Source organism: Adiantum capillus-veneris, chromosome 2 (assembly GCF_014529385.1).
Source record: "Adiantum capillus-veneris isolate H3 chromosome 2, ASM1452938v2, whole genome shotgun sequence".
NCBI lineage: Eukaryota > Viridiplantae > Streptophyta > Polypodiopsida > Polypodiales > Pteridaceae > Adiantum > Adiantum capillus-veneris.
The window spans coordinates 1,247,272-1,265,391 of NC_140932.1; positions in this window are offsets into that span (position 1 = coordinate 1,247,272).

The window sequence follows — 18,120 nt, forward strand, 5'->3', positions numbered from 1 at the left end:
TTCATGGGTATTTGGCTCTTGAAAGCGTTGTAGGAAATCTCCTCTTGTGTACTCTTGAAGGCTGTAACTTAGACATTGGGTAGAGACCTCTATAGGAAGTAGTCAATAGTTGGTCGAGTGTAGGTTGAGACTCTATGCTTACTTCCACGTGCCTGCGGGTCGAGCTTCGTCGTTAAGCTGACAAATCTTGTTAGGTGAGTTCTTGCTGTGTTGACATTGATGGAGCAAAAGATGTCGTGCGCACACTCACACACCCAAAAAACTCAACACAACACAAGGAATTTACTTAAATTCCTCACCTCACTCACCACCACTTAAAAGCTCCCTGAAAATTCTACCCACAAGCTCAATTCAAACTCCAAACGCCTCGACCTACAAGCCCTTGCCTGCCCGCAGACACTACAGGGTGAGTCGAGGTGATCAACCTTGGAAATCACGCTTGATGGTGACCAAAATATACAAGAAAAACCATCAAAAACCCGAAAAATCCAGCCACAAAAGGCCACTCTCAAACCACTAGAAAGCCTTCACCAAACTCCACTCTGTTGGACTCTTTGGAGTAGCGCCAACCCTAATGGCACCGATACAGGGTCACATAGTCTTGCAGAAAGCCGCACCTTCTTCCCTCAATTCCTCGCACACACACATCCATGGAAACCTCAAAACTTCCATAGACTCTCCCAAGTGCAAAATTGAAGAGAGAAAGCTCTCATTCACTCCTCCACCTGTAGGAACCCTGCTTCCTTCCCCCCACAGAGAGGTGAAAATCCCCAAAATTGGCTTCCAAAATGCTCTATCAGCCCAACCACTCACGGTAGCGCCACTGATGTGGCAATTTGATGCCTTTCCACACCATTTTTGACCATTTTTTGACCTTTTTTGGCCCAATTTTGGCCAGTTTTGACCCCTGGCGGGCATTTTTTCGCGGGAAAAACCCCAAACGGACTCCAAAATTCACCAAATTTTGTATTCTTGATCTTTGATACCCAAATCACATTTCCACATACCCACATTCCATTTTTGACCACTTCTAGGGCGATGCACATATCACCGCAGATCAGGCGCCGCAAATAGACAGTTACCGCATGTGTCAAACTTCTCGAGCGGGATGAGAGTACCCATACTTGTCACTTGCATTATTTACATTCTAGAAAGCTCAAAAACCTTATCTAGAACCAAAATATGTCACCTAAAACCATATCCAAGGCCCCGATACTCTATACTGGCATGTACACGTGTCCGATTGCTAGCGCACAAACCTGACTATTCACAATGTGTACACGTTGCATCCTTTTTCGAACTTGAAACCACTTTGAAAAGCTCCAAAATGCATGTATTTACATATTTTTGTACATATGACCATGCATATACATGCTACTTTGTACACACCAAAAGCGGTCTATCAATGTCCGTCGTGGCGTATCCGCCAAGAGCATCATAGCACTATTGATCACCTTGTCACTCTTCGAGTTCTTAAGAAGCATCTCGATTGAAAGGAAAAAAGTTGTATTGTTGCTTTGTGGATTTCAAGAAAGCTTTTGACATGGTACCACGAGGAAATCTTTGGAGACGTATGAAAAGCCTTGAAGTGCCGAGAGAATTTATGCATACAGTCTTTCGCATTCACCAAAAAGTGATATGTCGGCTATGTATGGGAGATGGAATTTTAGAATTCTTTGCAAGCACCATTGGTGTCAAACAAGGATGCCCACTTTCCCTAACCCTCTTTGGGCTACTCATTGATGAATTGGAATGCATGGTTCTTGATTTTATGCAACAAGAAGGCATAGAAGAGGTTAAGATCGGAAATGCGGTGATCATGCTTTTGCTTTATGCCGATGATGTAGTGCTCTTGGCACATACCTTAGAAGATGCACAAAAGCTTATGAGTGTCTTGGAAATCTTTTGCCTATATAGCGGGCTGATTGTTGTGAATGAATCCAAAACCAAAGTTATGATTGTAAAGACCCTCAATGATGAAAATCCGTGCATTGTATACAGCAATCAACAACTTGAAGTGGTAGATAGCTTCAAGTACCTTGGCCTTGAGGTTCCATCCAATCAAAGATGGAATGATTGCACAATGCGTCGCTTGGAAGCTAGAAAGAGGGCTTCTTATGCATTTGAGAACATGTGGATCCTTAGCTAAATGAGGATACTGGGGAGCTATCCATTGTAAGCAGCCAACAAAATACTGGAGCTTCTTCTTTTCAGTAAAAGACCTCATGAAAATTTTGAAGTTTATTAAGGACATGAGGTTGCATTCTGATACAGCCTGAGAAAGTATCTACTCCAAGAAAAGAAACTTGAGATTGACAAAGCTCAATCTTCTTCAAGCTTAGAACAAGTCCAGTTTTCTGCAATTTCTTTAGAAATAGATGCAAATGTTTGACATGACTATTGACATCTTTAGAATAAAACAAAATATCATCAATATATAAGAGTAGGAATTCCCTGCAATATGCAAAAATGATTTCAATCCTTTCTTGACATAGAGCAGGAGCAGGTTTAATTCCCATAGGCAAAACATTCCATTAAAACATTCCCTGCGGTACTATGAAACTTGTTTTGTGCCTGTCAGCTGGATGTATTTTGAATTGCCAAAAACCACTTTTGAGATCAAATTTAGAAAACACTTTACAGCTTTTAATTCTTCGAAGAAGATCGTCCTTAAGAGTAGAGGAAACCTGCGTGGCTCAAGCCAATCATTAATCGGCTTGTAATTGATTACAAGTCGCTTCTTTCCTCTCTTCTGCTCAAAGTGATTATTGACATAAAATGCCTGGCAAGCAAAAGCATTGTTACTAGGAGAGATTAATCCATTCTTTAGCAACTCTCCAATCTCCTCATTGGAGAGTTTGGTGTCTTCTAAAGACATGCCTGGATGGGTTGCTCTCAGTCCTGCAGTAGGAGGGTTCCCAGGGAGAGACACCCAGTACTCTTCTCTATCCCAGAATTCCAATGGGTTGTCACTAATGTGTAGTGTAATAAATTCTCTGATTGCTTCCAATTCCTTGGCGTACTTACTTCGTTCTGATAGAAACCATTGCTGAAATCTTTCTTCTTTCTCAGGATTAGGGAGAGTTGGAATCATCCCCCCTAAAAGAAGAGCACTCGAGGTTTAGTACTTACCTGATGAGCAATATCTCGAACAAAAAATTGTGTGGAGAGATCAGGTGAAACTGAAAAAGGTGTTATCTGAGAGACTAGATCTGCGCCAAGAGTAAGATCTGTATTTGGATGCGGGTGCAGATATAGTGTAATGAGAAACTTGACTGTCCCAATAGCAATCTTACAAGACACAACCTTTTGAATTCGGCCTCTGGTATTATTGGCATAAAAAACTGTGATACCAAAAGGTAGTAATTCAACCAAGTGAGATGGAACTAAGGCTTGGTTGATTTAGGACATAACAGATCCGGAATCCCATAATGCATCAACATGAAATGATGGAATGCGAGGAAGTTTAATCCAAACCTCAGAGTAGAATGCCCTATTGAATTTGGAGTCAAAATGAATGACATCACAAACATTTATAATGTGATCAGGTACCCATTCACTAATGGGCTCAGTAGCAACCTGATTCATGGCGACTAAGTCGTTGAGATTAGTGGCAATAGCATAGGTCTCGTCCAGCTTTGCTTTAATAGAGGCCAAATAAGATTCCATGGAGGTTAAGCGCTAGCTTAATTCTTTACATTCTAGATGCACAACTTGGATAGCATCTAGGATGGCCTTATCATTCTTATTGCATACCTGTATGAATTCTGCTGCATGCTCCATTGGCGAATGGCGAGGGACAGTAGTAGCAGAAGGCTCCATAGGTGGTTGTTGAGGGATAAAAAATTGAAGCGGAGGCATATACAGTAACCCTGGTTGGTTGTTTAGTAGAAGATTGTTGGCCAACAAAACAATATTGTTGATTCATTTGTTGCTTCCATTCAAGTTTATTGACATCAGCAGTTTGTTCGACCATACTTCTAAATAAAGGCAGTGGATGATATCGTTTTTGTTCTTTCTTTGAAAGATTCATTTCCATAGGCCTAGAACCCTTTTGCCATGTATCTGATTCTTCACTTGTACTGGTTGTGACTTCGTCTGTAGAAGAAGAATCATACCTAGCAGTCTTAGGAAAAGGATAAGGTTTCCTTACCATGTTGGACATTTTGGTGAAGCTGTCATTGGCTAAGCTGTCGTCGAAAAAAACAGGTTCTTCAGTAGGGGTGGACTCTGAGCTCGATTCTTTAGTAGAAGAGTCGGATTCATCCGAGTCATATAATGAGTATTGCCTGATAGGAAAGTCCTTCTTCTATAGGACATTGCAGTAGACTACTTCATACTCATACCTATCTTTTAACACAGCCTTTCCAAAATTTTTCTTCCTCTTTGGGCAGTTAGGAGCAATGTGACCAGGTTTACCACAACTGTAGCATTTTACCTGTTGTCTTTCTTCCTTGTTGAGCTTTCTCTTCTTTCTAACTACCTTGAACTTTTTGCCAAATTTATTTCCGTTTAGTTTGACTTTGCATTTGCATTCTTCAGCTTGCCTGCATCCGAAGTGTTGGGCTTTAGTTTCCTTAGTGCAGAAGCTGGAGTTGAATCCTTTGACCTATTTGTTGATGTCACGCTTGACTCTCAATCAAGCATATTCAAGATCAGTAACTTCATTGATGAAAGAATTGAGTTGGGCAAGGGAGATGTTTTCATCAATATGTAATCCAGCAGCTTTAATTCTTTCCTTAATCAAATTTGCAAAAGATTAAGAAAAATAATTTACATAATATTGCTTGTACTCAGTCTTACAGTAGCCACCTAGAAACCGGTACATCATCTGAGTCATATGCTGCCGATATTTCTTTACCTGAGTAGGATCACAAAGCTTAATGTGGAAAAAGGCTTCTCTATTGCGATCTTGAATCTTAGTGGTAGAACCTAAGAACTGCATGACTAGAGCAACAAAGAACAAAGATATTAAATTATCAAAGTTTTCTCTGCCTTCGGGTCCTCCCTGCATAATGTAGGTTTTGCTTTCAACACTTAAGTCATCCCACCATGCTCTCATCATACCTTGGAATCCAGCCACAATCATCGAGACGGATTGTCTCTGTGTTAATTCCTTATACAAGATACCATAATGAGCAGAATTGCATATAAATTCAAAAACTTTCCATATCTCTTCGTGTGTGACAGACCATCTATGTTTAGTATGGTCATATCCCCAATTTTACTTACCCCTTTTAAGCTATTAGAGGAAGAGGTAGGAGATTCTACCTTCATCTTTCCGGTTTCTCTACTGACAGGGTTCATAATTCTGGTTTCCTCATCAGTGCTGATATCTGAGTCATCTTCAGAAGATGCTGTTAGATCTGGAAATATCTGAGGTATCTGCACATCCATCTCATCTAATTCTATGTCCATTCAAAAATTAGCTACAAATTAGGGTTTGAGATTGTAAGGTATTTATACCACTTTTGACCTTAATGAAAAAAAACCTTTTGTCATTTTTAATAAGTATTGTCTATGTGAGTTGAGCGTACTCTGTGTACGAGAGAGAGTGAGAGTTTATCTTGACGCGACGCGCACACTGGTGGTCAGAATAGAGTGCGGAGAAGTGCTGCGTGTTGCCCCCGGAGAGAGCTACACGTCAACACCAATATTGCAGGTGTACGGACCGGCTTTGTGAGATCGACCCATGAGCTATATCTAGTGATTCGGTTGTTAGGAAATAAGATGTAGCTAAATAGATAATTGATTAGATTACTTAATGGAGAGAGACAGATTTATATACACGAGATTATAGAGTAGAGAGAGAGAGAGAGAGAGAGAGAGAGAGAGAGAGAGAGAGTACACACGATATACGTGGTTCACCCAATGTGGGCTACGCCCACGGGAAAGCAGCCACTCAATGGCTTTAGTACTTCAAAACAAGAAGTAGTGTACAAAGGGATTATACCCTTAATGGAGCTCCCGCCTTGCTTCACTCTCACCACCTCACACTCACCTTGTTGCATCAACTTCACACTATGAAATGTGTGTAGAAATGGCCTCCTTTTATAGGCCAAAAGGGCTGCCCTCTCTTATGAGAGACAGCCATGTGTAGCCGCCCTTGTGCGAACAAGTCCAAATCGGACCCTCCAATCCGCCCATGTGTGGCCGCCCTTGAGAAGACAAGTCCGCTTTTGAATTCGGCCACCGGCCATTGACTTCCGACCACTGGCCACCGGCCATTGACTTCCGACCACCGGCCATCGGCCATTGACTACCGGCCACCGGCCAACCGACCGGTTGTTTTTCGACCACTTTCCAGCCGCCGTCCGGCCATAATATTCCGGCGAAAAAAAAAAGTCTCGGGGGCGGAGTTTAAAGTTGCCCCTAATTCTTGTCCGTGAAAATTTTGCTTTCCGGTGAGTGATTTTCCTTCACGCACGATGGCTTCTCCTCATAATGGGGGCCTTACAAATGTGCGCTTTTACCACAGAAAATTACAAGGGTAAATCAGGCTCCATACTTAACATCGGTGAGCATACGCTGTCCGTTTTTGCATTTCAACATATCCATGCGTTCGCAACGAATAGAACTACACATTAGGCACTTTAGTTTTCTGAAATGACGACCTGCAAAAACCTATTTAGGGTTGGGGTTTTGGGCACGAACCTTAGGGAGAGCGACGTATTGGTGTTAATAGGGTTTCCCTCAAGTTCCGTAGTGTTTCGAGAACGTTTGATGGGTATTTGGCTCTTGAAAGCGTTGTAGGAAATCTCCTCTTGTGTACTCTTATAGGCTGTAACTTAGACATTGGGTAGAGACCTCTATAGGAAGTAGTCAATAGTCGGTGAGTTGACACCCTATGCTTTCTTCCACGTGCCTGCGGGTCGAGCTTCGTCGTTAGCTGACAAATCTTGTTAGGTGAGTTCTTGCTATGTTGACGTCCGTCGTGGCGTATCCGCCAAGAGCATCATAGCACTATTGATCACCTTGTCACTCTTCGAGTTCTTATGGAAGCATCTCGATTGAAAGGAAAAAAGTTGTATGGTTGCTTTGTGGATTTCAAGAAAGCTTTTGACATGGTACCACGAGGAAATATTTGGAGACGTATGAAAAGCCTTGAAGGGCCGAGAGAATTTATGCATGCAGTCTTTCGCATCCACCAAAAAGTGATATGTCGGCTATGTATGGGAGATGGAATTTTAGAATTCATTGCAAGCACCATTGGTGTCAAACAAGGATGCCCACTTTCCCTAACCCTCTTTGGGTTACTCATTGATGAATTGGAATGCATGGTTCTTGATTTTATGCAACAAGAAGGCATAGAAGAGGTTAAGATCAGAAATGCGGTGATCATGCTTTTGCTTTATGCCAATGATGTAGTGCTCTTGGCACATACCTTAGAAGATGCACAAAAGCTTATGAGTGTCTTGGAAATCTTTTGCCTATATAGCGGGCTGATTGTTGTGAATGAATCCAAAACCAAAGTTATGCTTGTAAAGACCCTCAATGATGAAAATCTGTACATTGTATACAACAATCAACAACTTGAAGTGGTAGATAGCTTCAAGTACCTTAGCCTTGAGGTTCCATCCAATCGAAGATGGAAGGATTGCACAATGCGTCGCTTGGAAGCCAGAAAGAGGGCTTCTTATGCATTTGAGAACATGTGTAATGCTGGAGAGATCAAGTGTTGGGCTCTCAAAAAGTACCTCTTTGCCACATTGGTGACACCGATACTTCTTTATGGAGTGGATGTGTGGGGTGGTAGCATCAAGAAGTCTACTTGGAAAGAGTTTGAGAATGTCCAAAAGCGTTTTGTCACCAACTTTCTGCAAGTCAAAACACAAACACCCTACATGCTCTTACTTCTTGAGTCCGGATCGCTTTCCATTGAGGTCTTGGGCATGCAAAGGGTTGTGGAGTACATGCTTAAGACACAACGTAGCCCTTTGTATCGACTTCCTAGAATCGCATATGAAGAAAGTCAAAAGGTCCAAAAGACATGCAAGAGCAAAATACTAAGTTTGGGGTGGATGCTTGACATGAAGAAATGGTTTGGAAGATGAGATGCGTGTCACTTGGTCAAGGATGCGTCGATCGACTCTAAAGTTAATGAGGCCTTCTTACAAATCCAATGTATCACGGCTTGGGAGAAATTCAGAGGTTCTCGCTGCAGCCATTACACCACACACATTGCCCCAAACTACAAATCTTTCTTCTTCTCCGAATGCGGTAAACAAACCCATCCCTACATCCTTGAGCCCATTCCATTGAGTGCGATCCGCACCATTGCCTCCATTCGTCTTAGCTCCCATTCTATACGCTGCGGGACAGGACGTTGGGGGACTAGCGAGGAGTCTCATCGACTTTGCACCTTAGGTCCTCGTCAAGTGCGAGAGAGTGAGTACCACACACTACTTGAGTGCTCAGCTTCTTTCCACATTAGGTCCTCTTTTTCCAATATATTCAGCCATGAGCTCTCCCTACATACCTTCCTCTCCCAACCACGATGTGGACTCTCTATTGCGACGCTCAGTTCAGCCATTGTTGAGCATCGAGAGTCACTTATAACCTCCACTCACACCACGTGACATGTTCATTTGGTCCCATAGGTCATATTTGACCTCCGAGGACGATAATAGAACTCTCTCTCTCTCTCTCTCTCTCTCTCTCTCTCTCTCTCTCAGTCTCTCTCTCTCAGTGCAGCCGTTTTTTGACCTAGTAGACAGCAGTCCACTCTTTTGATCATAACTTCTTCATCCGAACTCCGATTTGGGTGATCTATAGCCTCAATCGAAGAGCAGGAAGTCCTCTACGCATTGATGTAAAGACATAAATTTTCAGAGTTATGGAAGGCATTTATGTAGCAGAATTTCCGAAGTGAACAGGTTCAACAAAATTGATTCTCATCTCCTATTTTACATACAATGTCTTCCGGCACTCGCAAGGGTTCTTCTTCTTCAACAAGGTCCATAACCATTGTGGAAAATGATCCAAAATCTCCTAAGTGTGGAGATAGCAACACAACCACCCAACCAACGACATCGGAAACCATGATCATGGCGTACTTGGTATCATTGCAAGAGACCGTAAACAAACAAGGCGAAGACTTACGAGCACTTGCAATGGAGAATGGCACACTAAGGGTACTTGTGGTTGAGAATGAGAATCTCAAGAGGACACTTGAGATGCAAACAACACGTTTGATGCAACTTGAACAGGAAGTCAAGGAATGTAAACGCTCTCTTGTGGACTTGAATGCTTTGAAGGAGCGGATGAGCAAAGTAGAGCATGACCATGTATTGAAAGAGGAGAAATTTGACACTATGAGCCAGGATGTATGCGACATAGAAAATGTATGCACAAACAAGTCTTGGGCTGATGTATGTGGTAGCAATGTGGTTTCTAATTTCTCACTCATGCAAGCTATGGTTCAAACAAAGAATGTTGAGAATGTGGATGTGGAGGAGTTGAAGGAACGGGAGCGACGTTCCAAGAACATTTTTATTCGTGGAATTCCCGAAGAGAAGTTAGAGACACCTCCTTCTCTTGCCATTGTTATTGAAGATTTCTTCAAAACCCACTTTGGCATGTCCGGAGTTATGGTCTATGGAGCACATAGAGTGGGGAAGCAAGGAGCTCCTCGCTCGGGAGAATGGCCAATTGTATGCACCATGCCGGATGAGACCAAGCGAAAGATTATCCTTGATAATAGTTGGATCTATTTGAGGGATACAAAATGTTTTGTATGTGAAGATCGCACTATTAAGCAACAAAATATGCGTCGCAAGGCATATGAGGAAAAGATTAATAAAAAGAAGGAGATCTCTCATGAAAAAAATGTGCCCAAGGAGGAGACAAGTCTCTCAAGCAAATAGGGATGCGTGACCTATGAGACCGAGTTACAATTGAAAATATGCTTTTGGAATTGTAATGGATACCCATGGAATGCGGGGGTTGGCATTGATGAACTAACAAGCAAAGCCGATGTTGTACTTCTTGTTGAAACTTGGGAGCATGATACACAAAGGATTAACGGCTTGGAGGATTACAATGTACATTCATTGATGTGGTCAAAGAATCTCAAGCAACGAAGAGGACAAGGAGGGTTAGCATGTATGGTTAAGAAAGGATTGGAAGATTTTGTATCAATTGTGAAAGATGACAAGTACAAACGTTATGTATGGCTGAAAATTATGACACCAAAAAGAGCACCCATTTTTGTAGCCGGTTTCTACATTCCTTATCATGATTCTCCCTTTTATACTTGCATGGATAGAGATCAACCATTTTCTGATTTGGAAGAGGACATTGCTTATTTCAAAGGTGAAGGTGATGTTATTGTATTTGGGGATATGAATGCTCACACAAAAACATTGCAACATGATACTCAACAATTTGATATGCCATACATTTCAAGGGAGTTGGAGGAAGTTCACTTGTATGATCGTACTTCAATGGATGAGAAAGATCCGGATCACTATGGAAAGTTACTTTTACACATGTGTAATAGCACGGGTATGCTCATTGCCAATGGTGTATCTTTGTGGAGTGGAACCAATGGATTTACATGTAGGAGACATAATGGGGATAGTGTGATTGACTATATGCTACTCTCTGAAGCCATCATGTATCGCATAAAGAGTTTTATGTTTGGTCAATGGACCCCGGAATCCGACCATCGCACCTTATGTATTGACCTTGCATGTGGAGAAGCAACTAAGCATGATAATCTCAGCCAAAGGAAAGAGAAGTTATCACTATGTATGGATTTCAAACGGGCACCAATGTACATTGAAATGGTTGAGAAAAAATTATGGATGATAAAGCATCAATGTGATGCACCATTGGAAACTAAATGGGAAGCTTTCAAGAAAGCTATTTGTTCTTGTGCGGAAGAATGCTTTGCCATAAAGCATCTCCATGGTATCAACAAAGATAGATCACGCAAAAGGTGGTTTGATAAAGAATGTCAAGATTCTCGAAAGTCCTTGATAAAGCTTGATGCAACTATGGACAAAGACAACTATCAAAGTCATTTGCATACATACAAGGCATTGATTCAAAAGAAGAGAAGAAGATGGGAAGTAAAGCAACAAGAATTTCAAGTCCAAGAAAAGGCACATGCATGTTGAAGATTTTGGAGAAACTTGAGAGGCAGCGCGGGTTGAGAATTTTGGTAACTTGAGTCTAGTGGATATGTACACACATTGTAGGCAATTATATGAGCAAGAAAATACTGAAAAAATGCCATTTTATGGTTCACTCCCATGTATGCCGTCTTTTTTTACTATTGAGGATGTATGCGGTGGGCTTGAAAAGTTGGCCACTCGCAAAGAAGGAGATCTTCAAGGTATCAAGCCGGAGATGATCAAATAGACGGGAGATTTTACCCATGAGTGGATGTGTGATATGTTCAACCTTGCACTTCAACATGGTATGCCTTATGATTGGAGTACTAATTGGGTTAAGCTTTTGCATAAAGGAGGGGATGTAAAGAATGTAAGCAACTACCGGACTATAATGATTGGGTCTCTTATGGCAAAGTTGTTTGGGTGTATAATGGAGATGAAATTGAGTGATTGGGCTGAAGAGAATGACAAGCGTGCAATGGGACAAGCGGGTTTTCGTCGATGCCATAGCACCATTGATCATCTTGTCACTCTTCGTGTTCTCATTGAGGAAAGTCGGTTGAAAGGCAAGCGATTGTATTGTTGTTTTGTGGAATTTAAGAAAGCCTTTGATATGATTCCACGTAACAATTTGTGGAGAAGGATGGAAGAACTCCAAGTGCCAAGTGAGTTTATGCTTGCGGTTTCTCGAATCTATGAGAAGGTGATTTGTCAATTGCGCATGGGAAGAGAAATTTCAGAAATTTTTGTAAGCACTATTGGGGTTAAACAAGGATTTCCATTGTCACCAACTCTCTTTGGTCTATGCATCGATCAATTGAAACAAATGGTACTTGAATTTATGCAAGAAGAAGGCATTGAAGAGGTCACTATTAGCAATGCGGTAATCATGCTTTTGTTGTATGCGGATGATGTAGTGCTTCTAGCACACACTTTAGAAGATGCACAAAAGCTTATGGTTGTCCTTGAGAACTTTTGCTTGCATAGTGCGCTGATTGTAAATGAATCCAAAACAAAGGTTATGCTCGTGAAAACCAACCATAAGGAGAAGCCATGCATTGTGTACAACAACGAGACACTTGAAGTTGTTGAGAGCTTTAAGTACCTTGGCCTTGAGGTTCCATCCAATCATAAGTGGCATGAATGTGCTATGCGTCGTTTGGAAGCGGGAAAGAGAGCATATTATGCATTTGAGAACATGTGTAATGCGGGAAACATCAAGTGTTGGGTTCTCAAGAAGTATCTTTTTGATGCAGTGGTGACACCGGTTCTTCTTTATGGAGTTGAAGTGTTGGGCGGGAGCATCTCAAAGTCTACTTGGAAAGAGTTTGAGAATGTCCAAAAGCGTTTTCTTACAAACTTTCTCCAAGTTAAGACACAAACACCATATATGCTCCTACTTCTTGAGTCGGGATCTCTTCCAATTGAGGTTATGGGCATGGAAAGGGTTGTGGAGTACATGATAAAGATGCGTCAAAACCCCTCACATCGACTTCCTACAATTGCATGGGAAGCAAGCAAAAAAGTTCAAAAGACGCATAAAAGCAAAATCTTGAGCACGGGATGGATGCAAGACATAAAGAAGTGGTTTGGAAGATGGGATGCATTACACTTGCTACATGATGCTTCAATTGACTCTCAAGTGAATAAAGCTTTTCTACAACGCCAATGTATTACGGCTTGGGAGAAATCCGGTGGGTCACGCTTCATACATTACACCACCTATATTGCCCCCAACTACAAAACCATGTTCTTCGCTGAGAGAGGAAACCGTACTCACACTTACATGCTTGAGCCTATTCCCTTGTCCGTGATACGCACTATCGCAGCAATTCGGCTTAGCTCCCATTTCCTTCGATGCGAGATAGGGCGTTGGGGCAATGGAGAAGAGTCAAATCGATTGTGTACATTATGCTCACTGCAAGTTCGAGAGTCTGAGTACCACACACTACTAGAGTGCTCAGCTTTTGATCACATCCGAACTTGCTTCTCTCACATTTTCAGCCATAACTTAGACCTACACACTTTCCTCTCCCAGCCAAAGTGTGGGCTCTCCATTGCGACTCTCATCACTACAATTTTGGAGCATCGAGAGTCACTCATCAGCCATACACATACTACATCACATGTAACTTTGGTCCCATAGGTCATATTTGACCTCCGAGGACGATAATAAAATCTATCTATCTAATCTATCTATCTATCTCTCTCTCTCTCTCTCTCTCTCTCTCTCTCTCTCTCTCTCTCGATCCTTTGTTGACCTCGGTCTACTTTCTCTTTCTCTCTCTCTCTCTCTCTCTCTCTCTCTCTCTCTCTCCAACTTTCTCCAAGTCAAGATACCAACACTCTACATGCTCTTACTTCTTGAGTCTGGATCTCTTCCCATTGAGGTGTTGGGCATGCAAAGGGTTGTGGAGTACATGCTTAAGACACAACGTTTCCCTTTGTATGGACTTCCTAGAATCGCATATGAAGCAAGTCAAAAGGTCGAAAAGACATGCAAGAGAAAAATACTAAGTTTGGGGTGGATGCTCGACATCAAGAAATGGTTTGGAAGATGAGATGCATGTCACTTGTTAAAGGAAGCGTCGATCAACTCCCAAGTTAATGAGGCCTTCTTACAATGCATTAGGAAAAATTTGGACTCACAAAGGGGCCCTTTAAGGAGTTTGACTTTACCTCTCTCTAACAAAACGGGTGTATGGATAAATTTTTGCAAACAAACTCCAAAGTTGGCGGAGGTTTGACGGTTAGAATGTCCTCTTCAAGCTCTATCTACTGATATATAGCACGCCATGAGATTCCTCATATTTTAGAAGATTCTTTTTTTGATTCACTTAGATTCCAACAGAGTTGTCACATCATAGGTGAATAAAAAAAAGAATCTTCTAAAATATGAGGAATCTCATGGCGTGCTATATATCAGTAGATAGAGCTTGAAGAGGACATTTTAACTGTCAAACCTCCGCCAACTTTGGAGTTTTTTTGCAAAAATTTATCAATGCATCCGTTTTGGTAGAGAGAGGTAAAGTCAAACTCCTTAAAGGGCCCCTTTGTGAGTCCAAATTTTTCCTAATGCCAATGTATCACGGCTTGGGAGAAATTCGGAGGTTCTCGCTTCAGCCCCCATTACACCACACACGTTGCCTCAAACTACAAATCTCTCTTCTTCTCTGAACGAGGTAACTGAACCCATCCCTACATCCTTGAGCCCATCCCATTGAGTGTGATCCGCACCATTGCCTCCATTCGTCTTAGCTCCCATTCTCTACGTTGCGAGACAGGACGTTGGGGCACTGGCAAGGAGTCTCATCGACTTTGCATCTTATTCCTCGTCAAGTGCAGGAGAGTGAGTACCACACACTACTTGAGTGCTCAGCTTTTGACCACATTAGGTCCTCTTTTCCCCATATATTTAGCCATGAGCTCTCCCTACGTACCTTCCTCTCCCAACCATGATGTAGACTCTCTATATATTGCGATGCTCATTTCAGCCATTTTTGAGCATTGAAAGTCACTTATGACCTCCATTCACACCACGTGACATGTTCATTTGGTCCCATAGGTCATATTTGACCTCCAAGGATGATAACAAAACTATCTCTCTCTCTCAGATTTTTTCCTTGGTAAACACACCTTGATCCCACATTGTTGTCACCATCACTTTTGCTCCTTTTTTCTCTCCCTTGACTCTCTCTCTCTCTCTATCTCTCTCTCTCTCTCTCTCTCTCTCTCTCTCTCTCTCTCTCTCTCTCTCTTTCTAACCTCCTAGCCCTTCCGCTTCTCTCTCTGTCTTTCTCTCCCCCTTTCTCTCCCTCCCCCCCCCCCCCCCCCCCCCCCCTTTCTCTTCTCCCTTACCCCACCGATCGGTTCTCTCTCTCTCTCTCTCTCTCTCTCTTTGTGTGTGTGTGTGTATATATATATATATATATATATATATATATATATATATATATATATATATATATATATATATATATATATATAAGCTCACCAAGAGTTGTGGGCTGAAGTTATGGTGTATATGCTGCTAGTTGCAGCTATTGGATGGGCAATGCATAAAGAAATGGCAAAGTTTGAAGTCTTTTTGGAGGTGTTTGTTTCTTGCAAGGAAGCCTTGTCTTTTTGGCCTTTTGATCCAGGTGGACATTGGCACGAACTTTGACTGCTGAGCATGACTGTTGGGCAAGATGTGGTAGAAGCAAGAGAATAAAGAAGTAGAGCGTGGGAAATGGGAGCAAGAGAGTGCAGAAGAATGGCCTAAGGATGCTTATGATATGTGCTTTCTAGTGGGAGTAGCAGTGGGATGTGAAGACCAGCTCAAATGTTGAAGAAATGGTGCCAGATGTGAAGTGCATGAGGTGGAAAGGATGCTTTTTGGAGGCCAGATAGCAGATGCATGTGATGCTGGAACCAGGTGTATGGAGGACCTAAAATGTACTTGGGTATGATGGGAACAGGCTTGTGAAGATAGATTGGTGTTTGAACACCCCAACAAGAAGTTATGTATGCTTGAAGGTTGGCAATTTTCATTCGGGAACAAATTTGGTGCATAGGTTGATGAGGGACCCCCTTTTGAGCGGTTATTGTGTTGACCCAGAGGATTGGATATGCTTGGACCCAGGTGCCTGGATGTAGTAGGACATGCTGGCTACATGGCTATGAAGTTGGTTTTTCATTTGGGTTTATGCGCTGTGTGATGCAGACGCTCCAGTTTGGACGGTTTTGGATGATGGCTAACACTTAGAAAAATTTTGAAGTGGGAAAGCAGGTGGCCAGGGAGCACTTTTTTTGCTTAATTACGGAGGATCTACCGTTGGAACCAGGGTGTACAAGACATGTGGAATGCACTTGGATATGCGGACAAGAGGGTCATCAAGTGGGATTTGCATTTGGACTCCCGAGCGGGTAATGGCGAGAGAATCAAGCAAGGAAATTGGGCAATTGTGGCTTGAAGACTTTTTTAATGTTGGAACTTTGAGTGGAGGTCAGTTTTCAGGCCGGGTTTTGAAGCCCTTGATGAAGAAGTTTTGAGGAGCGGGCCATATGGATGTAAGGAGAAGTATGTGGACATGAAGGATATGAGGTTTGTTGGGACATGGGTTTCCCCAACAAGTGGTAGTAGGGTGAGAAAAAATAGACCCTGTCCTTGTGCTATTTCAAAGAAAAAAAACTTTTTTAACAATCTTTTTGGAGGGGCTACACAGTGATGCCACGTGGCAGAGAGGAGAGTGGAATAAATCCCACATAGGGAAAATGTTACATCAAGTAGATTCTACATATATAAAAGCGTAGCCTCTCTCTTTCAAACTCTCATGATAGAGTGAAGAGATCACGAGCTTGCGAGCTTCATGGCTATGGCGGACCCCTGCACTGCTTTGTGTGGAGAAAATAACGCGAAGTCTTTGCCTACGGCGATAGTGATGATGATGGTGGTGGCTATGGCGAAGCTGCAATGCTGGATACCGACGGCAACGACAGGTGATGGTAGCAGGCAGCGATGGTAATGGAAATGAAGGCGGCTTCTGGTGGATGAGACGGTAATGGAGGAGACAAGTGAGTGGAGATGAGCTGGGGGGGGTCGGCGATATCGCCGATCGGCCCTCCCTTGGTTGGATAAGGGATGTTCCCGTGCAAGTGTTTAGGGGGGTCCCCTTTGGGGACCCTTGATGGCCTTAGGCGGGCCATTCCCACCCCTCCCCAGTGAATTCAAAAGAATACTGTCGGCTATTAAGAGCCCATTCCCTAGGACGGCCCCCCATAAAGAAAAACGGCCGTTAGGCCTCATTACAGGTGTCCCGAGAGGACAATAAAATTGGAAAGAAGGGGCATGATATTCTTAAAGATGGGATGTGCATATGTGTGTGTGAATAAGTGGGCGAAAAGCAGTGGTGGAACATTAAAGGCAAAAGCAATGGATAGGAACTGATGCATGCACCTACAACTAGGAAAAAGTAGGGACAATTGTCAGGGAGGGATTGAATGCACCTTTTTCATGCAAAAGTAGGAATGTAGGCCTATACATAGGATTTCTTTACTCATTTTAGGGAGCTTCTTTGGGAAGGGAGGAGGTGGATGAGCTCCCATCATTTGTACGCCGGAGGGCAGCTGATTTTGGAGTAGAGGGCCGATGGGCCATGGTTTTTGCCATGTGTTGTGTTAATTGAGAGAGGGAGAGTGAGTGAGAGGGAAATATGGGTGTGAGAGAGTTATTTACATGTGAATCTGTGTAGTGTGAGATTGTGGAGGGTTAGATGTGTGCCCAGGGTGTGTTGATCACTTCTAATGCGTCTCCTTGTAAGGTCTCTGACCCCGATCAAAAGGAACCCTTGTACCATGAAATGAATATAATGGAATAAGTTACTATTTTTAGCAGTTTTTCAGATTCTGTCAGTGTCATGATGTTTAGAATGTTATAAAGCTTCAAAATGTGAATTAAAATAATTTTTGTGGAAAATTTCCAAAAATAGTAAGTTTTTGGTCACCTGACCCGTCCAGTTTTGATCGTCTCGAAAAACTGCACCCGTACCCCAAATTTGAAAAAAATGCATTTTCAAACCCCGGGGGCTGCTAAATATGGCAGGTACTCGGGCCAGTACGCCTTAGTTAGAGCTTCGTATAGCAATTTTCAGCATCAAAATCCGACTCATATGACCCGTTTTAGCCTAGAACCAAATTTCCTAAAAACTGTCCGGGGAGGTACCGGGGGCCCAGGACTGTGTGGGAATAGGTCCCATGCCACTCCAGATCATCTTTAGCAGCTAGGGGGCGCCCTCTTGCTTTGTGGGAGTCTTGGGAAAGCTGCCCAGCCTGCAACTCAGTCTCAGAACCAGTTAACCAAGCCAACCTGACACTCGGTGGGCAGAGAACTGGACTTGCCATGCTTAACTGGAGAAGCTCCCAGATGCATTTAGCAACCCAGATCGATTTTCAGCCTGTAGGAGCCTATTTAAAGACCTGCACACACACACACACACACTTATGATCACACACACACACA